The sequence below is a fragment of the Chlorocebus sabaeus genome, chromosome 13 (assembly GCF_047675955.1).
Source record: "Chlorocebus sabaeus isolate Y175 chromosome 13, mChlSab1.0.hap1, whole genome shotgun sequence".
Lineage (NCBI taxonomy): Eukaryota > Metazoa > Chordata > Mammalia > Primates > Cercopithecidae > Chlorocebus > Chlorocebus sabaeus.
In genome coordinates, this window is record NC_132916.1 from 12,454,086 (window position 1) to 12,460,547 (window position 6,462).

The window sequence follows — 6,462 nt, forward strand, 5'->3', positions numbered from 1 at the left end:
CCGGCCCGCACCGCGCCACGGTGCCCACGATGCCCACAGTGCCGGGCCTAGGCCTCCAGTCTCCTGGCTCGGGACGGCCTCAGCACCCGGGCACCGCGCCGCTTGCGAGCCGTCTGAACTTCGTTTGAGCCGGAAGTGGACGTCCCAGTCCCATTATTATGTCTTACAGGGAAAGCCGCCGGGAGCACAGAGGCGCTGGCACCACCGACCCGCGCAGCTCCCCGGGAAAACGGTCACCGGCGTGGCCGCGATGGTGACATCCCAGACAGAGAATCTCTTATTCAGTTGTCTATGGAGAAAGGACCGGATAGCGTCATTTTAACTTAGGGAAGAACAATTCACAGCCTTCCCCCTCCTGTTCAATGGATGTCCTGTTAACAACGAAACTTCGTACTCTCTCTTTTTTCCAGCTTGTGCAAAGAAATAGCATAGCTGATTGTGTGACTCTTCACACGTGTAGTTAACAAAACAACAACAACAACAAAAGCAGCATTCTTTTTTCCTTGATTTGCAGCATTAGAGGCCCCATATGGTTAGGAATAGCAGCCACTCTTCCGCAAGGGCTCAGCATTGTTTTCTAGTTTGCTTGTCTGCAAAAGTTTTCGAATCCGTTTTAGACTTATGAATTCCTGATTCTGTGAATATTGTCAAAAAAAAAAAAAAAATGTTGGACCGAGTTTGTTAAATTCTGAAATTCCATGCCTCGCCTCAGCCAGTGACTACAGGTACCCGTCACCGTGCCCAGCCCATTTGTGACTTTTTTTTTTTTAACTGTAGGAGTCTCGCTTTGTTGCCCTGGCGCATCTCGAACTCTTGGCTCCAAGTGATCCTCCTGCCTCTGCCTTTCAAAGTGTTGGGATTACAGGCATCAGCCACCACACTTGGCCTAATTTTATAAATTTTGACAAATGCTACCTAGACTTATTTTATTTTAAAAAAGGTAAACCAGGCGTGGCGTGTAGTCCCAGCTACTCCGGAGGCTGAGGCGGGTGGATCCCTGGAGACCAGGAGCTGGGGGCTGCAGTGAGCTATAATCATGCCTGTGGACTCCAGCCTGAGCATAGGGAAACCCGGCTTTAACAAAAGAAAATTAAATTTTAATTTAAAAGTAACTAAAACAAGAATAGTTGCCTCATGTTTGAATGCACATAAATATAATGCACTTAACTGTGGTCCCAGCTACTCTGGAGGCTGAGGCAGGAGAATCCTTCGAACCCCGGAGGCAGAGGTTGCAGGGAGCCAAGATTGCACCACTGCACTCCAGCCTGAGTGACAGAGTGAGACCCTGTCTCAAAAAGATTATATATATATTATATATGTAAAATGCATTTAATAAAAGTATTAAGATCAGCATTATTTGATGCTATTTTATAAGCACTCCGAAACTTAATTTTGAAAACTTTAATAAAACTACATTTACGTCTTAAGGTAACTTAAAAGATAATCTTCAATGTAATTAGTATTGCACTTCAGTTTAGTGCTCAATATTGTGTTAAATACTGTGGAGAGATCAAAGGAAGAATATGGCCCTTCAAAATTTAAAATTTCTAGACAGAGTTACTTTAAAATATGTGCATAACTTTTTTTTTTTTTTTTTTTGAGATGGAGTCTGGCTCTGTCGCCCAGGCTGGGGTGCAGTGGTGTGATCCCGGCTCACTACAACCTCTGCCTCCCAGGTTCAAGCAATTCTCTTGCCTCAGACTCCTGAGTACCTGGGATCACAGGCGCTGCCACCGTGCCCATCTAATTTTGTATTTTTAGTAGAGATGAGGTTTCACCATGTTGCCCAGGCTGGTCTCCAACTCCTGACCTCAGATGTTATCTGCCCACCTTGGCCTCTCCAAAGTGCTGGGATTACAGGCGTGAGTCACCACACCTGGCCAAAATATATATGTAACTTTTTTTTTTTTTTTTGAGACGGAGTTTCACTCTTGTTGCCCAGGCTGGAGTGCAGTGGCGCGATCTCAGAGTTTCACTCTTGTTGCCCAGGCTGGAGTGCAGTGGCGCAATCTCAGCTCACCATGGCCTCTGCCTCCCAGGTTCAAGCGATTCTCCTGCTGCAGCCTCCCTAGTAGCTGGCATTACAGGCATGTGCCACCACGCCCAGCTAATTTTGTATTTTTAGTAGAGATGAGGTTTCACCATGTTGGCCAGGCTTGTCTCCAACTCCTGACCTCAGGTTATCTGCCCACCTTGGCCTCTCCAAAGTGCTGGGATTACAGGCGTGAGTTACCACGCCTGGCCAAAATATATCTGTAACTTTTTTTTTTTTTTTTTTGAGACGGAGTGTCACTCTTGTTGCCCAGGCTGGAGTGCAATGGCGCGATCTCAGCTCACCACAACCTCCGCCTCCCAGGTTCAAGCAATTCTCCTGCTGCAGCCTCCCTAGTAGCTGGCATTACAGGCATGTGCCACCACGCCCGGCTAATTTTGTATTGTTAGTAGAGATGGGGTTTATCCATGTTGGTCAGGCTGGTCTTGAACTCCTGACCTCAGGTGATCCACCCACCTCAGCCTCCCAAAGTGCTGGGATTACAGGTACATGAGCCACTGTGCCCTGCCTATACACAATATTTTTAAATGCTTTCTCTCGCGAGCGTACACTCTCTCTCTCTCACACACACACACACACACACACACATACACACACAGAGATCAGGGATCAGCGTTCATTTCCCTGGCCTGGAGCAAATTATGGAAAATGTGACCCTTGCTGTCAGACTAAAGAGCAAAGGGATTAAAGATGAACTTTCTTGGCTCAATAAATACAATCTATATAACAGTATAAAAATGATATAACAAATACCATCAAGAATGAATAATACAGGTGTTCTTTCTTCTGCAAAATGAAAAAAAAAAAAATACTAACCTTGAAATTACTCTTCTACTAATACCACAGTTTTCCATAAGGCCCACAGGTATAAACTCTTTTTTATCCAGCACTTCTTGGGTACAAATACACCCAACTCTCAGCAAAACTGAGAAGTCCCTCAAGTTTGTTTTCTGCCTGTGTCAGTTTGCACAGTGTCAGTGGTTTTGCAAATGTCTTTGGAGCAAGTATCTTCGCTGAAGTCCTGGTTCTACCACTTACTAACAAGTGACAAACAAGAACAATATTCCAAACGCTGTGTCTTTAGCCATACATTCAAAAAAACAATGTCTACCTCACAGGGCTGTTGAAATAGTCAAATAAAACATGTAAAATATATGCCTGGCACACAAGAGGTGCTCAATCAAAAAATAATACTTGGGCCAAGCACAGTGGCTCATGCCTGTATTCCCAGTACTTTGGGAGGGCAAGGCAGGTGGGTCACATGTGGTCATGAGTTCAAGACCAGCCTGACCAACATGACAAAACCCCATCGCTGCTAAAAATACAAAAATTAGCCAAGCATGGTGGCACACACCTGTAATCCCAGCTACTTGCAAGGTTGAGGCAGGAGAATCACTTGAACCCAGGAGGCAGAGGTTGCAGTGAGCCGAGATCATGCCACTGCACTCCACCCTGGGCAATACAGCGAGACTCCGTCTCAATAATAATAATAAGCCAGGTGCGGTGGCTCACGCCTGTAATCCCAGCACTTTGGGAGGCCAAGGTGGGCGGATCACCTGAGATCGGGAGTGCGAGACCAGCCTGACCAACATGGAGAAACCCTGTCTCTACTTAAAATACAAAAAATTAGCTGGGCATGGTGGCACATGCCTGTAATCCCAGCTACTCAGGAGGCTGAGGTAGAAAAATGACTTGAACCCAGGAGGCGGAGGTTGCGGTGAGCTGAGATTGTGCCATTTTACTCCAGCCTGGGCAAAAAGAGTGAAACTCCATCTCAAAAAAAAAAAAAAAAATACTACTACTACTAACAATAATACCTCCAGCCTGAACATGGTGAAACCTCGTCTCTACTAAAAATACAAAAATTAGCCTGGTGTGGTGGCGGGCGCCTGTAGTCCCAGCTACTCAGCAGGCTGAAGCAGGAGAATTGCTTGAACCTGGGGGACAGAATTTGCAGTAAGCCAAGATTGTGCCACTGCACTCCACCCTGGGCGACAAAGTGAGTCTCCATCTCAAAAATAATAATAATACCTAAGGACCAGACACGGTGGTGGCACGCACCTGTAGTCCCCTGCTACTCGGTGGCTGAGGTGGGAGGATCACTTAAGCGCAGGAGTTAGAGGCTGCAATGAGCTGTGATCAGGCCATAGCCCTCCAACCTGGGCGACAGAGTGAGACCCTGTTTCTGAAAAATAACAATGATAATAATAGCTAAGTTTTATTAAATGCTTACCATGGGCCAAACTCTGTGCCTTGTTTGTTCTTATTTTTGCTGTTCTTTCTGTTCCCTGTTTCCCTCAGTGTGTGCCTTCTGGCCCCTACCTTACCCCTGCCCCCTTAGGAATCTACTTTCCCTCTGCACGTTCAGAATGAAAGTGATTTAAAACTTTTAAAACTCATTTATAATAATCTATTACATCTGTTATGAATTTTTTTTTTGAGACAGGATCTTGCTGTGTTGCCCAGGCTGGAGTATAGTGGTACAATCTTGGCTCACTGCAGCCTCAACCTCCCAGGCTCAAGTGACCCTCCCAGCTCAGCCTCCCAAGTAGCTAGGACCACAAGCGTGCACCACCACACGAGGCTAATTTTTAAAATTTTTTGTAGAGATGAGGTCTCAACTGTATTGCTCCTAGGCTCAAGCCAGTCTTCCTGCCTTGACCTCCGAAAGGGCTGGGATTACAGGCATGAGCCTCCCAGCCCTTTGGGAGGCCTGCATTTTATGCTTCTCTAAAAACCTTTCTAATTGTGAAATGAAAAATATTGCTGCTTATTTAGAAATCAGTGGCATTTGGGAGCCATTAGGAGGGAGATCTGGTAATGGGGACCCCTCCACTGTCCTTTGAAATCCCACAGGTCCAATTAGTCCCATTTTATTGTGTTTAAATACTTTTAAACAGTAGATTTTGGCAACACACTTGAAGGAATTAAAATCACATAATAATTGCAAAAGGATAATCGCTGTAAGAAATAGCGTCCCCCATGTGGCATTCATGATCGTGACTCTTGTCAGCTGGCTGGCCTGTAATTCTAGAGTCAAATTTGGGAAAAGCTTCTTACTACCCTGACCAAGCTCCCGGAAGTTCTGAGATACGTGACCTTTCTTTGAAAGTTACTCTTGAAGTAACTTTCCCGGCCAGGCCCAGTGGCTCACACCTGTAATTCCAGCACTTTGGGAGGCCGACACAGGCAGATCACGAGGTCAGGAGATCAAGACCATCCGTAAACCCTGTCTTCACTAAAAATACAAAAAATTAGCCAGGCGTGGTGCTGGGCGCCTGTAGTCCCAGCTACTCGAGAGGCTGAGGCAGGAGAATGGCGTGAACCCGAGAGGTGGAGCTTGCAGTGAGCTGAGATTGCGCCACTGCAGTCCAGCCTGGGCGACAGAGCAAGACTCTGTCTCTAAATAAATAAATAAATAAATAAATAAATAAATAAATAAATAAAACTTTCCTTTGCATCTGCCTTGGGTCACACAGTGAGCTCAGAGCCCAACTGAATCTGATAGGCATTCTGGTAACAGTATATCTTGACCACTCATTAAAACGTGGCTGTGCTCCTGGCGGTGGTTAAGCACCACTGTCATACCCTAAGGCTGGGCCTGAAGGCACAAGGGATCCACAGTCACAGCCAGCCAGGCACCTGGGTTGGCCTCTGTTCCCTTCCCTTCTCTCCACACTTCTTTGCACCCCTCCCTGGTCATGATGTTCCTCTAAGACATCCAGACAGTGAAGCTTCAGCAGCTCTTCTCACAGGCCTCTTCTCTGCCTCCCTGTCACCAAGCAGCCTGCTGGGCAACTGCCCTCCCTCCTGGCTGCAATATAACTCAGAGCCCAAAGTTTCCGCTGTCTCAAGCCCTTCAGCCACCAAGACACTCAGCAAGGGGATAGGGAAACTGGCTCCTGGACATAAGGAGATGGCAGAGGAGTCAGAGCTTTTGAAGAATAAGACGCAAACCCTTCCCCTTTCAAGGTGTCCTGAAGGTGAAAAATGCCAGCACTAGCTGAGGCTTCATCACTGGAAACCCAGCATCTGGCACCAGGGGAAACGCTGTAGCCCTGCGGTGCTCCGCTCAGCCATGCCTCATGCAGACTGTCCTGCAGTTCTGGAGGCCACCACAGCCACGTGTTAAGAAAGAGTGATGAGTTGCAGCACATCCTTTTGAAGGGTGGCCAGGATGGTGAGGACTCTAGAAGCTGTCTTACAACGTCATGCAGTTTTACAAACATCTGATGAAGAAAATAAGAATGTTTAACCTGGGAAGAAACACACTTACAAGCCCCTGCTGGTGAACTTTGTCCCATTGAGAGCAATTGTATGGGAGGGTTGTTCCTTTTTTTTTTTTTTTTTTTTTTTTTGAGGCAGAGTCTCACTCATCGCCAGGCTTAAGTGGCGCGATCTCAGCTCAC

General features: G+C 46.6%; 1 protein-coding gene across 1 annotated transcript in view; it reads right to left on the reverse strand.

Moving 5' to 3' along the window:
* Nucleotides 1-352, reverse strand: part of TULP4 (TUB like protein 4) — a 277,080-nt gene extending 276,728 nt beyond the window's left edge. Inside the window, exon 1 of the mRNA XM_073022299.1 lies at nucleotides 12-352. The gene's annotated coding sequence lies outside the window, so the exon portion shown is untranslated. The remainder of the gene's footprint in view (nucleotides 1-11) is intronic.
* Nucleotides 353-6,462: the final 6,110 nt, after the last annotated feature.